Source organism: Haliotis asinina, chromosome 12 (assembly GCF_037392515.1).
Source record: "Haliotis asinina isolate JCU_RB_2024 chromosome 12, JCU_Hal_asi_v2, whole genome shotgun sequence".
Taxonomy (NCBI): domain Eukaryota; kingdom Metazoa; phylum Mollusca; class Gastropoda; order Lepetellida; family Haliotidae; genus Haliotis; species Haliotis asinina.
The window spans coordinates 8,601,553-8,615,758 of record NC_090291.1 but is presented as its reverse complement, the minus strand read 5'-3'; the positions used below and the strand labels follow the sequence as shown (position 1 = coordinate 8,615,758).

The window sequence follows — 14,206 nt, the reverse complement described above, 5'->3', positions numbered from 1 at the left end:
TATGGGTTGCTGAAGGCCCTTTCTACAACGGACTTGATTTGCGATAAATACCCTGGGTATTTTCGCCCCCCACGGGTCACTGTAGTAAACTTTCACAATGAGTGAGTTTAGTTTTACGCCGCTTTTTCCAATATTACAGCAATATCACGTCAGGTGTTACAGGAAATGGGCTTCGCGCATGTAGGGAATCGAACCGAATCAAACTCGGGTTTTCAGAATGATGACCGAACGCATTAACTACCCACTGCCCCACAGAACACCCACTCCAGTGTATTAAAAAAGAGGGTCAGGAAAATCCTTTTCAAGTGATGAAGAAATCCAGCTTTGCTTAAATATTGGAGACACGCTTGGCAGACTGGTTCGTTAAGTCTGCATGCGAGCCTGCATATTGGTGTACAGTTGAGTAACTGATGTACATTTAATTCACATGGATTATTAATCCAGCGAATGGCCTCCGGCCACTGATGCGGTTTAACAATAATCGGGCGCTGTTACTTATCAATAAGTTAGCGTGGATGCCGCGTACAGAATCACACTATCAATAGCGATTATGTGTACTAAATGGTATCTACCAAGATAAAGGACAGTTTAACTGAAATAATATTATTCAAACGGTTTACACACTAGACACTTTGTACACACCATGGAATCCTACGCTCTCAACACACCGAACATACAAAAAAAAATCGAAGTTAAAGTAAATCCCTAAAGAAGATACAAAACAATCCCGCGGAGTTAGCAATGCCGTCATAATATTGGAAAAGATCCATACCTATTGAAACTGTTTCTTGGTAAATACAAGCTTCACACCTAGGTACCACGCACGTGCAACAACATCCTTTCACAAATCGCACGTGCAAGAAGTTAAGCGCCACCTAGCGCTAAGACGTCTTGTTATCGTCTTGTTAAAACGTACACTTGAGGCCTTTTCAATTGGAAGTCTTGCAATCATTTCCTGCAAATAACGTAACGGTGTGTTCCTCTATACTAACCTAATATAAGAAATACTTGAGGATGTGTCTTTGCAAACATGTGGTATTGACGAAGGGTTGGGATGAGCCGAACGGAAGATATAAATCGATTTCCTGGGTGGTTTCTTTATGTTCCTCTACGAGTCTGAATTCGTCAAGAAACAGAACGCGCGAGATTATTCTCCTGGGTTCGTGACTGCGATATTTGGTTATTGCAATGGCTTGAAGCAATTTCTCTGGGTGTCGCGGAAATTAGCATTCTCCATTCGTGTAGAAAACACGAAATAAATTTGGAATGGTATCTACGTTCCACGTTCCATAAAAGCAAAATTGCCTTTTCTGTTTTGATACATCACAACGGGTGCCAAAGGGGTTCAAAATGGCTGTCGGTAGTCTCGTACTTTAAGTCTCGCGGGAACCTCAAACCGGATTCCAAGTCTCGCGTGGCCAGGTCGCTCCGTGTATGGAATTTGGAATTCGCTTTCACGCGACAACCCAATTCCCTGTCGGGAAACTTACTTAAAGTTTCGATTTTCATGTAAGCTACGGGGTCTTGTGAGACACGTGTAACATTAGGATTACCATGCTAATTACAACGAGAAGAGAGTGAAAGCGACAGCGAAAGGCCACCAGTTCCCGGAGCCGTCCCTTGCGGCAAAGGAACTATCGAATTATGTTAGCTGTTATCATTATGACTCTAAGTCGGTATTAAGCGCCGTGTCTTATCTCTCGTTACAAGACCATAAGCATTGTCATCTCGGCTCCGAGTCAGGAATTTGGAAAGGGGATCAGCAATATCTTAATAGCTTGCTCAAGTCAAATCCTATTGTTCGAACCAACGTCAGAAGGGACACGGCGTCGAAAGTGGTGGATTTTTTACGCTTTTCTTGCAAATGTTACAGGGAGCATAATACAGAGGATTGAATTTTATCCAAATAATATGGAAGGAACTAGCTCTCAGTGAAAGGGACGTAAACATAATTAGGATTCCTCTTATGGTGTTTGATGTCATTGGCGAACCGGTTTTCTGGGAAGAAATGCTTTTAAGATATAGCGTAACAGTATAATACTGTATTCCGTGCTTGCCCGAAGCACGTGGATTGACGCGGGTTCGGGAACCCCTTTCAGACGGTGTTGTTCCCTGTGCTTCGTAAATGACGTTTAGTTCTTGTACTAAATGAAATGCATTATACTTCGTTGATAGAGCGAACTTCCAGCCAAACAGCCATCATCCAATTTCATTTAAATCAGGGATACTCTACTCGTCAGACTCTCCCTGTTTAAATATAGCAGATACAAGCCTGAATACTGGACACATGATAAAGAGGAACGCCTGGGTTTCATACTTTGCCGGAGATTAAACAAGTTCTACACCGATTATGAATCACCTATAGGGGCTTTGAACTTTGAATTTATTCGTGTCATGCAAACGCACGATCTGCTTTGCCTCATTGGCAGGCAAGTATGTATAAGAACAATATTTTTGCTTCACGAAACTATTTTATTATTGGTAAAATACCCATTGGCCACGAGACCAATTTAAAAAATGATACCTGCTTACATCAATGAGCTAATATATGTTGTTAATAAATAAAGCATATATTCTTCAACGAACTGTCAGTACTGGTCCACCCCGCACCCCCACTACGTAAAAGATAAAAAGCAAATACAATTAAAATCATATCATGATGCACGCTGCCCCAACATATGGTCAAAAACTAGAACTAACATCGCCATTTAATGAGATTGTACTTAACCGCTCTTTCTCTCCAAAATATACCTGTCACAGAAAACAGGCTTCCGTCCTGGGTTTCAGGCACCCTACGAGTTGAACCCATTATTTACCGTATTATATATCTATTTTGGAATCTGTTTAGTTACACATAGTTTTATGTTTCTACCAGCCAAAGTATTCACAACACATGCAAATACTATGTGGCCTTGTGCCTTCTATGAAAATCTGCCTCTAGTGACCAAAAGTTCTACCCAACTAAACTTGAAAGTCACATCGGACCAAAGACTAAAATGTTGTCTCTGAAATAAATATATTTTACAGAAAAATATGGTTCATGAATGATAAATGTTTTACTGAAACCGTGGAAACCTAGACTTGCCATATTCTAGCCGTGCATGGGCGTTTTGTCGGAGGGTCTGTCTGCCAGACTAATCCGACTTGTGATTGCTCTGCAGTAGATTAAAAACTCAAGAGTTAAGAACCGTTCAAACCTGCCATTTAGCAATCCCAGGAACCTTTTCCGTTTCCAGTTGTTAACCTACTCCCCCAGCATAGTATAATATCCCCTCTTCTCAGTATAGATTTGGGGCCACGTGTCTCCACCAAGCATCTTCACCAAATGTCACATGGCTACTCCAAGCCGGACGGGAGATGTACGATGCCCATTATTTGCTTATACATGCTCGTAACAATGGAGAGTTTCTTCTTATATACTACACGCACATAAGGTCATATTTATATGTATGAAACACACGCACCTGCATGTGGGTTCTATTACGCACGTGGCATTTCTTGAGAAGAAATCGTTAAGATAGGGGCTGTAGAACTGGTCTCCAGAAAGCCATGATTGTCGAGAGAGGCGACAAACGGATCGGACTGGCAGGTTCGGTGACATGATTGACGCATGTCATCGTATCCAAGACGCGTAAATCGTTGCTCATGGTGTCCAACATGGGATGGTAAGTGGGGCTTGATCCACAAAGTGTTCGTAGCATAAAGTCTATGACAATGTATACATTTACGACAACTCGTGACGTTCCCAAAGCAGATCGGGATCCTGACTCGATTACTTGCAATGCTGGGTAATAGAAATGACCTAATGATGATATGTAAGAAAGATATTGAAATGGACAGGTGCTTTCATGCTACAACCACGGCCTTCAAAGACACAGTGAAAAGGATGATTTTCAAAGTAATAGGAATGCTATTCAAGTTTGTTACCTTATCAGGTTTTTTCTTCTACTTCATGATCTAACTGGCATGATAAAAATGTTCACCATAATAACAGCTTCATGATGCACCCCGTGTCCATTTTCAAATTTCGGTCTAGTGAATTATTTTGTGGGTTAGTAACATTCAGACAAAGCTAGCCCGACTGGCTCGGAAAGTTTGGAAGCTATTTCGCACACTGGTCTTAGACTCTGAGCCACACTATTACCCCTTCGGTTTAGCCCTCGCAACGAATAGATGCAACATTTTTGATACGGCGTGAAACAGTATTCCCCTACTCACTCACTCCGTTCAGCCCTGCTTTAATGCTATGGTTCCACATGAAGTCTAGACATTCCTCATGTACTGAATGGTCCATCTCACGCGTGCTATTTCCCCTTCGGTTCAGCCCTAGCAGCGAATAGCTGCAACATTTCTGATTCGGCGTTGAACAATATTCCCTCTCTCCCTCCCTGCTTTAATGTTGTCTGCGCATGAAGTCTAGATATTCTTTATGCGTGTACTGAATGGCCCATCTCGCTCGTACTCCTTTCCAGTGTATATGGAGTGTTTTCGTTTCTGTCAAAATTACATAATATTATATATTACAAACTATATGCATCTGTCTAGCCCCACCTCCACCGTTCTTGTTTCGGAAATCGAAAGAGATAAATTCTTCAATCGCTTAACACCAATAATCACTTTTGAAAGAAACGGCTTTCAAAATTTAAGAAATTTGGAATTCACTCGTGGGCGATTTCTTCCTTCAATAATAACTTCAAGTACAGATCTATGGAAGGCTAATGAAAAAAGATTTGTTACAATCCCATGTGGAGAAGAAAAAGTTTCTGTGAAACACGAAGTGCACGGTGTTTTAACGTAAAAAACGCCAGCGCTCCAACGAAAGAGTATTTTTGTATACTCTTACATTTAGCTATATACACAAAATGCTGCTACTCTAAACAATGGCAAGTCATATCAGCGTGGTCCGAGATTGATGATAAGAATAAGTAAATAAACACGTGTAGATATGTACGATACATCTGTTCCCCCTTAAAGACTACCACATTGCATATGTCGACAGACACTCGCTACACCGAAATGAGACCTAAAAATTAAGTTTTTAACCTTTCGCCCTGCCATTGTTGCATTTAAACAGACAATATCACTTTCGGCACGTGCTTCGCCACGAGGCAAAGCGTTTATTCCGAAGGGGAGTTTTTGAGTGGTCAGCTTTTGCATGGAACGCACTTCTCTTCAGATGCTCAATAAACGCTAGGCAGTAATGATCCTCCTCCTCCAGGAACTTTCTGTGAGAGGACGCCTCGAAGAGAGATGAAAGCGATTTGAAGAGGCGAGAATATGATAGACATATTCCAATTTCGAGTCTTTTAGGTGAAATACTCTTCATGACAGTACCTTTTCTTCAAAATGATGTTTTCAAACGGAAATATTAGGTTCTGTGAGTGTAGGAATACATAACCATCCCGTGCCATAATAATCGCGGATGTGCCAATTATATAGCTCATTACATGCGACATTTGAACATTCGTCCAATTCTTCCGCACAATTGTTAACAAAACTAACGCTTTTGGATCTATTTTTGACGAGAAACAATTTACATCTCCTTTGTGAACTGCGGACTTAAATATCAATTTAAGGTCGTGCGAGAACATAGCTAAAACAGTTTATCATCCAATTTAAAATAAATCGGTACATCGGGGCAACATGAAATGGGGGGAAAGCTGAAGACAAATATTACCAGGGCTTCAGAGCGTAAATTCATCAGTAAATCAAACCTTTTCAAAACGACTTAAATAAGCGAAGAGCACGATTCAAAAGACAGTTGTCATTTTCCGTTGGAAATCAAATATCTGTAACCGCTTGTAGTGAGTGATTGCGTTAGGTTTGACATCGCCTTCAGCAATAAACGTTATTTGAGCCGTATCACGATGGGCATCGCACGGTGTAGTAGCCATTTGGGAAATCGAACCCAGTCTTTCGAGCGAACGCTCCATCGACTGAGCTACACTATCACTATGGTTCGCAAGAGCATGGCAACAACAACCTGCCTCACAGAGTCCGAGCAACATGTTCCAGTTCCATCCAGCCCTATACTCTAACGCAGAATCATTAAATAAGCCAGAACAAATTTTCGTTAAGTTCCGAATCTCTCTCCTCCCAACCCTGATTTGGGTGTCATCACCCGATTAAATGGAATCGTTTCTTCCTACGACTGTTATATATTTTCCGACTAAGCGTTAGTTCATCGAGGCCTATGCTTATATCTATACCTACATTAATCGTTGGGCTTCAGTTTCTGGCATCGGCGTAGTCAGAGGCCATGGATGAGAGCCTTGTGAGGCAATAACGTGGAGATAGGAGAAACCGGATTCAAAAGAGGACTTTCATGATGTGAACCTTATAACTATACTTTGAATACATTTAGGTGTCCTTTTATTTTTCAGTATATTTGGCTTCAATATCTTGAGGTTTTCAACAAAACAATAGTGACAAAAAAAAACTCTGAAGACAGCGACCTTATCATGTTTGTTCCTCTAAAGTTCTCCAGTGAATGCTTACCCTGTTAGGCTGTAGACAATTCTCGATATTAATCGTTTCCTAAATATAACAGAGATCATATTTTAGATATTGCCCGGTGTTGACACTGACTGCTCACGGCTGACATGAGGAACCTATGGGTCGGACTGCTGGAGTCGTCACTGTTGCACAGTGATTCATTAACACATGCGCATGACTAATCGGAACCTTACAGTGGATTCTGCTTTCGGTGGAACATACACATAATTGTTAACGATGTCTTGTCGTTATGTGGCGGCCATAAAATGTCCGAGTCCCGTGCTGGGATTCGAACCATGGACCTTCTGATACCAAATGGACGCATTGTCCACATGACCAAAGAGGTTAACCTGTCAGCAAGCTGGTTTGGTAAGGATGTCATCTGTAGGATGACTCCACGCCCTGCTGCGGTTGTTTCTGACATAAGAATAAATGATCATACGGTGGATCATACTGGGTCATGGCGTTTTTCGACGCCAACAGCTGCAGCCATCAGCCATTAGTGCACGCTATCTCTGATGTGACATATCGCTGTATTACACGCTCTCTGCTGATCACAAACACACTGTTCACGGTCAGACACCTCGAAGGCACCTCGCCGTCTCCAAAACGCCTAAATCATTAACTTCGCTCAGTTTGAAGAGAGAAAATTGGGGGAGTCATAGCTGGAGACAAAACACCATCCTAGCACCACTCCGCCATGTTCACACACCACGTGACCATCAATACAAACAGTGCCCTCTGTGTAGCCCGGCCATGTTTTTGCCGTGTCCGAGGCAGGGAAGAGACACAGAGCCGTCTCCCTAGGGAGACAATAATTGATCCGAGCATAAAAGTGAACTCAGGACGCAGGAACCGCGTCCGAGAGTCTGGTACTTGAGATAATCTCAGCTGGTCTGGATTATGTAACTCCGCCATTAAAATGATGACGTCATCGTGACGGCTGGATTGTGGGATTGTGGTACTAATGGCGGACAACTTCTGGCAGGGTGTACTAGATCTATGCAATATTATATCACACTGGACATATGGATCGAGACGGCTTGCTGGTGTTTGAGTGTATAATCGATGCTAATATTTGCCAACGTGACGATATTGTAAGTTTCTAGATCAAATATCACGAACATAACCGTGACAGATGTTTCATTACAACACGTAACGGTTTCAGTTTCAGATTTCTATTTTGCGGACATACATTTCGTGGACAGTTACATGTACTAAGAAAATCCATTCTTCGTTCGTCTTGTTATTATAATTTAATGCACGCACATGCGGTGTGATTTCTTTGGGCTCAATTGTAGACCGTTTTTAAATTCTATCTGAACATCCGATGATGCAAACTATGCCAAAAAAATGCAAACGACTCAAATATTTTCCACTGGTGTATTTTGCCTCTAACAATGACAGAGATGAATTGGTGAACAAACAAATATGGCAAACACTATTTGTGCATGGCTGCGAAATACCTAATAATGTAAGCCATTTAACACTATAAACGCCTTGGCAGTATTCGGTATGTATCTATTAATACTTTACGTCACTGTCAAGAATGTGTGTCTTTGGGACCACGATAACAGTAAACAACCCTGATGGGCCTGGTCAAATATCATGAAAAAAATCTGCAGTGTTAAGGCCCTAAAAGAAGCAAGTCTAGATTTCCTCAGGTTTTGAATCTCTGGTTTCCCTGGGGCTCCTTTCCAATTAAAATCGGTTTGTTTGTTACTATCAAAATTATATATATTCAGAGACTAAGCCAATGTCCCCTTCTACACACACACACACACACACACACACACACACACACAGACAGAGAGAGAGAGAGAGAGACACACACAGAGAGAGACACACACACAGACACAGACACACAGACACACACACACACACACACTCGTCAAATAATGGTGAAGAACGTCAACAATGTAAACCCTCCGCAGCAGAGGCACATACCACATGCCCCCTGGTCATCACGCAGCTTCTACTGACTGTTATAGAATAGAGTCTTATCAAAGCCATATTAGAATAACTGCTTTACTGTCAATCAAATTCCAATTCAAAGTGACAGTATCACATGAGGTATATTTTAATCAATTTAGTTCTAACACTCAAACAATACCCCTTCTGAACTTCAGTATAACCGTCTCTGAGGCCAGGGCTTCGTAACGTCAGCATGGCGCTAATGTCCAACCATAGTAATGAAACGGAAATATTCTATACCTAAAATATCTAAGCCTCCTGAAGATGTGACCCATGGAGGCCCGGGTTAGAATGATGGCCTTCAGTAACCTATGCTTGACATAAGAGGCGATCGGGTTCTCGGGAAAGCTGACTTGGTTGACACATGTCATCGGTTGCCAGATGAGCAAGCCAACACTCATGCAGTTCATCACTGGTTTGTCTGATTTAGACTTGGCTATTTATAGACCGCCGCTATAAAGCTGGAATATTGCTGAGTGCGACGTAAAACTAAACTCAATCACTCCTGTTGATGGGGATGATGAGGATGTGCCATCCAAAAAGGGTATTCCCTTCGGTGTTATTAAAATGGGTTATTTCTTCGTCGGGAAATGGGCAGTGTGGTAGTCTAGTGGTTAAAGCTTTGGTTCGTCATGCTGAAGACCCGAGTTCGATTCCCCACATGGGTACGATGTGTGAAACCCATTTCTGGTGTCCCTCGCCGTGACATAGCTGGAATACTGCTGAATAAGGGTGGCGTAAAACTATACTCCCTCACTCATCGGGAAATATCATCCCAGCACTGCTGTGTAACGTCCAATTAATTTAGATATGAACACTGACTGATTCTACCTGTTCTACGTATAGACATGTGTTCTATACCGGTTGAAATTGAAACTTGGGGTCATGGCAGATTTAGAATTGGATTTCAACATTTTCGCCTCATATGATCGTATTGTCCCAGAGACAAAGAAAAGTGTTCCACGAGGTCGTTTGTTTATACTTGAGGAAATAAACATATTACATGCTTCACCTGAATCACATCTTTCAATAGTAAATACGCAGTTCCTTGAATGATGAATAAATAAAATACAGAGACATTTGAAACATAACCAGTTCCATTAGACGTATTTATTGGTGGTCAAGTGTTCCGAGGAAAAAGTCTGAAAGTTTTATCATTCCATTTCTGTGAAAATTATTAATTCTTATATCAGACCTTTGCAAACTGAAAGAACAGAGTGACCGTCCGGTATATCAATGCCTAATTCAGTATATAGCTCAGTGAACACAATGAAAGATGCCAGTCACATCCTCGTTCTGTCTAAAGTAATACTCGATCAGTATGGTTTCATTAATAAAAAAAAGGTAAAATACCAGACATTCTGGCGACAATGCCAGAAAACAACCAGTCTCGATTTTCCAAGAACCAGCTTACACTGGGCACAAAACATAGCTTCATTAACCGGGTGGTGTTGTATAAAAAAAAAAACCCAAACCAAACCAAACCCGAAACAATAAAAAAAAACATTCACATATCTTTCATGTAAACGCTTCAATTTTCAGTTATTGGATTAAACAATGACTTTACAAATTTACGTAAACAAAAATGGTGTGTATTTGTAACGGAAGAAAAAAACTAAAAATTACAAACATTTTCGCAAACATGAATAGTCAGCTGATATGTTTTAACAGAGGACACGCTTAAATGGCTAACATCTGAATAAACATGAATAGGTAATCGATATGTTTAACAGGGGAGACTCTCAACAAATATTTTCAAATGGCTACATAAAGCTATGAAAAGGTTGGAAAGACAGAACACTTCCATGGCAAGAATTCTTTTTAAACAAGAAATTCACGAGACGAAACAATTAGATGAGGAACAATGCAAGCAACCTGATATATTCGAACAGAGAAAACATTAATGTGTGCCTGTGTAGATGAAGTGTCCAATATTATAAACGACGTGTTTCATCAATGCCAAACTTTCCAACTTTCTGCACAAACTTCCCGTTCCAAAATTGATATTGTTCAAAAGGCTAAACACCAAACGTTCGCAATTTGGGCAAGATCTGGCCAACATGTAAGTGATACAGTTAAGAAACGACACACTTAATTGCCCAACGTTTCCGACATTCTACAAGACTTCGTCAATAAGTGTAAGTGATACAGTTTAAACGACACAACAAAAGTACATTTACTCAGATGACAAGCAGTTCATCTTTATGAAGTCGCATCCGACCGGTTCCTGCTGCTAACAACACAAGGAACCAACAGTTACCAATCGGAACCCCTTCTCTAGCTCCTAGGTGCCTCAAGTGACCATCAAACTTTTGCCTACCTTGAACGAGAAGCCAGCTCCCAGTGTGTGGTTGGTCCGAGCTGAACAAGTGCCTGTTAATTAATGAATCTATAGAAGATACTCCGCTGTTCCCGAACCACCAGCTGACGGCGGCACGCGACTTTATTGGCTAATCATTTTGTAATTTACATGGATCTATTTCATCGTGAGCGGCAGAGATGGTGCAACCTGTCCTTGTTGTCACAAAGTCTATAAGGACATGAAAGCCAGACGGGTATCCAGAACAAGCAATGTTAACAGTTGGGAATTGGGGTGGATGGTTAATTAATGAGCGACGAGCTGTCTCGCTGAGCAGAGCAATATACTCGGATGGACTTTCACAGTTTGGAACACCATTGATAGATGGACATATGGGTAGAGTTTTGGATTTGGACAGTCCTGGCGTGAGGCTTACCTTGGGTATACCCAGAGATCATATACCGGCATATGGTGTCTGGTTTAACCCATTGTTGGGGCGAGTTGTCTCGATGGATAGAACACTATACTCAGATGTACCTTCAAAGTTTTTAACATCATTGAGAAATGGACACATGCATATGGGCAGAGCTTTGTGTTCGGACAATCCGAATTGTGAGTGAGGATTGCCTCTGATTGAATCCGGGTTATTCCATCTTCGACCATCGAGGGTTCTACATTTTCATTGCATCTGGAAAATACGTGACCCACTCTTTTTTGGAGGTCAGTTAACAAGATTATCCTGAGTTTGAGGTGGTAGATGTGAAGCTATGGCGCCACTATCGACACCACTGATTTTACGTGTAGGGTGGTCAAATTTGAGACATGTGTTCTATTGGACAATTTCAAAAAGGTCGATGCTCACTTTCCTATGGTTTTAAAGTTGTTACCGTTTGCTTGGCTTGGGGTTTTCGTTTGAACTGTGTTAAATGTATTACGCATGGAGATGAATGGATGGTACGTTTCATTCTGTAGCCATCTTGTATCCCTACGCTAGTAAAGGAAGGCCTAGTATACCTATACCGGAGGTGTATTGCGGTCATAACCGGTAAGACACCCATTAGACGTGTACACTGAAATTCTGTGGAATGTTCTTCAACCCTCAGTAGCTCGCATGTCTTCAAACAGTTCATCAAACAATGTAGTGTTGAGAATCATAGTGACAACGTACACTACTAAGTGCACACGTTATCTATACAGGGGCTGCATGCATTGGTGTCCCTGGACCCCGCCCTTCCTTCAATACCAGCACTAAAGCCCTAAATGAATAAATCCAGGTTTCACCGGGTTCTGGATATCCCATCTCACTTGGAATTGTTTGTTTCTGTCTGACTGGGAATTGTTTGTTTCTGTCCAACTTATACTGCGGAGGCTGTCTAAACCGGCACTCACTGGGACTGAAGAAATAATGCGCTTTAAACAATGTACCTGATTGTAGAGCTGATGATGAATGTACAAGCCACGAACGGGACTGAGATTTTACGAAAATGTTGACAACTTGCCGGGTTGGACAGATGCCGGTTTTCACTGCTTTCACTATATATTGAAAGACTAATCATAATTCCGAGTCTTACTGCAAAGATGACACACACCGCTACAAGTTTAGGTTGCATCCCAATCAAGTAATATCCATATATTTGATGCCTACAGACGTGTAAGTTCAAATTCTTCATTCGATGACGGCTATTGAAAAGAAGATACCAGATATAATCATTAACAATGCTAACATATAGAGCATCTACTGTATGCGTATGGTACTAAATATCTACACATTATATAACGTATCATTACCAACGCACGAACACAAAGTTGAACAACTATATGATTAATATATCCTAAGTATCACTTACACCAGTTTGAAAAGTAATTACAATATCCCAACATTTATGTGACCATCCAAGTCGGATCATGGTAATGTTACCGTCATCATGCCTTAGATAAATACGCGTATGTGTCAGCGTCTATCTACGAGGCGGTAAAACATTGTTTCCACCAACATATCAAATTTCAACCATAATATTTCAAACCCTCTAACAAAACAAAGTTAGTTTTTTTATGGACATACCACATGGTCAAACATATTTGCCGCCATGTTTTGATTCTAAACAAAGCCAACAGGGGACATCGATTAACAAAATTAATTACCTTTCAACTCGAGACCACGGTTATTGAGATTTCGTTCAGCAACACGGTCAAAACTGTATTCATTCGCGTTTTCAACCCAAGCGTCGGCGTCCATATCATAACAGCACCAGCTCTTGATAAAGTGTAAAATCAGGTTCTATATTTACCTCTGACCGCCATTTTGGAAATTCTGGGATTCCAAACGTAACGTTAAAGAGTTGTCTCCCTTGGACGCTAGAAGTTAATGAACGTTTCATTGAATATTGACGTTACATGAACGGAAAGTGTTCAGGCTGATCTTATGGCGATTCAATGGAGCTTCCTCGTCCATTAAAACCTAGTTTCCACAGCGCGTGGCTATTGCAGTCGCCTTTTACGAGACGAGATCAAAGTGTGCCAGCACGGTCAGATATAATATCCATAATTGCCCAAACAGACGGCCATATTTTAACAAGCTGTGCTTTGCACGACAGGTCGATCCTGCCATACCATCTCATAACTGGGTGCTGGTGTGTGTCCGTGTTACACGTTTACAGGTGGGTGTTCAGGGGGATACAAAATGACATTGTCCGTGGGGTTTTGTCCGGATATTGACCGGAAGTTATTACATGCTCGGATGATAGGCTTCGTGATTCTTTTGTTTCTTTTGGCTGATGTGGAGTTTCTAACTCTTAACCGACACGTTTGTTTTTTTAGGCCGCACTCAATTACATTGCAACTACGTGGGGTGGAGCGTAAATAATCGAGTATGGACCAGACAGTCCGGTGATAAATTTTGTGAAAAACGATCCACGTCATCGGGAGTACGGTACTACGTCATCAGTGAATCTGACCATCCGATCTACTTAGTCTCCTCGAGGACGAACACAGGAACATAACCACAAGCCACATAACTAGGGGTGGTGGGGTAGTCAAATGGATCACGCCGAAGAGCCGGGTTCGATTCCCACATGGGTACAAAGTGCGAAACCCATTTCTGGTGTTCCCCGCTGTCATATTGCTGTAACATTGCTAAAAGCGGAGTAAAACCAAACTCACTCACTCTAGAATAAAACAAATCAGTTTAATATAATTACAGTTGAATTAATGTATCAAGTAAACATGTTCTAACCTACTGAAACATTAGACAACATATGTTCACATTCCTTCTTGTCAAACCTACATATTTCCCCATCAAATTTACAACCTAACTCTGGTAATTACGTATTGCAGCTCTTGACAAGTTATATGAAACAGCAATAAATATTTCCTTTCATTGCAAAGTTAAACTAGTTGCTTTGCTTTATGTCCAAAATGACATTCGGAAGACACCGCAGG

The 14,206-nt window shown here is 41.3% G+C and overlaps 1 protein-coding gene across 1 annotated transcript in view; it reads right to left on the bottom strand.

Moving 5' to 3' along the window:
* LOC137258029 (uncharacterized) overlaps nucleotides 1-10,918 on the bottom strand; it is a 53,267-nt gene extending 42,349 nt beyond the window's left edge. The window contains exon 1 of the mRNA XM_067795567.1: nucleotides 10,790-10,918. The gene's annotated coding sequence lies outside the window, so the exon portion shown is untranslated. The remainder of the gene's footprint in view (nucleotides 1-10,789) is intronic.
* Nucleotides 10,919-14,206: the final 3,288 nt, after the last annotated feature.